This window comes from Triticum urartu, chromosome 6A, assembly GCF_056163025.1.
Source record: "Triticum urartu cultivar PI428250 chromosome 6A, HENAU_Tu73, whole genome shotgun sequence".
NCBI lineage: Eukaryota > Viridiplantae > Streptophyta > Magnoliopsida > Poales > Poaceae > Triticum > Triticum urartu.
The window spans coordinates 437138007-437139204 of record NC_141878.1 but is presented as its reverse complement, the minus strand read 5'-3'; positions in this window follow the sequence as shown (position 1 = coordinate 437139204).

The window sequence follows — 1198 nt, the reverse complement described above, 5'->3', positions numbered from 1 at the left end:
ATATATTGGAAGGCTATATTCGGACATCGGAAGTGTTCCGGGTGATACCGGGTCACCAGAAGGGGTTCCGGGCAATCCTCGGCAAAGATATGGGCTTAATGGGCCAAGTAAGGGAACACACCAGCCCACAGGGGCTGGTGCGCCCCCTATAGGGCCAGCTACGTGGGGAGAAAGGAAAAGGAAAGGAGGAAAAGGAAAGTATGAAGTAGGACTCCTACTTCCTTCCCCTCCTCCCTCCTTCCTTTCCCCCTTGTCCAAATATGGTAAGGGGGGGGGGGCGAATTGGACTAGGGGCCCAAGTAGGATTCCTCTTACCTGGGCGCGCCCTAGGCTGCCTCCCTCCCTCACCCTCCTTTATATACGTGGGGAGGGCACCCCTAGAACACACATCAATTGTTCCTAGCCATGTGCGGCGCCCCCCTTCACAGTTAACACCTCAGTCATATCGTCGTAGTGCTTAGGCGAAGCCCTGCGCCAGTAACATCATCATCACCGTCACCACGCCGTCGGGCTGACGAAACTCTCCCTCGGCCTCAACTGGATCAAGAGTTCGAGGGATGTCACCGAGCTGAACGTGTGCAGATTGCGGAGGTGCCGTGCGTTCGGTACTTGGATTGGTTGGATCGCAAAGACGTTCGACTACATCAACCGCGTTACTAAATGCTTTCGCTTTCGGTCTACAAGGGTACGTGGACACACTCTCCCGGCTCGTTGCTATGCTTCTCCTAGATAGATCTTGCGTGATCGTATGAAAATTTTGAAATACTACGTTCCCCAACAGTGGCATCCGAGCCAGGTCTATGCGTAGATGTTATATGCACGAGTAGAACACAAAGGAGTTGTGGGCGTGGGTATATACATATTGCTTGCCGTCACTAGTTGTTTCTTGATTCGGCGATATTGTTGGATGAAGCGGCCCGGACCGACATTACATGACCACGTTCATGAGACTGGTTCTATCGACATGCTTTGCACACAGGTGGCTGGCGGGTGTCAGTTTCTCCAACTTTAGTTGAATCGGATTCAATGAACAGGGTTCTTTCCGAAGATCAAAAAGCAATCACTATACCACGTTGTGGTTTTTATGCCGTAGGTAAGAACGGTTCTTGCTCAGCCCATAGCAGCCACGTAAAACTTGCAACAACAAAGTAGAGGACGTCTAACTTGTTTTTGCAGGGCATGTTGTGATGTGATATGG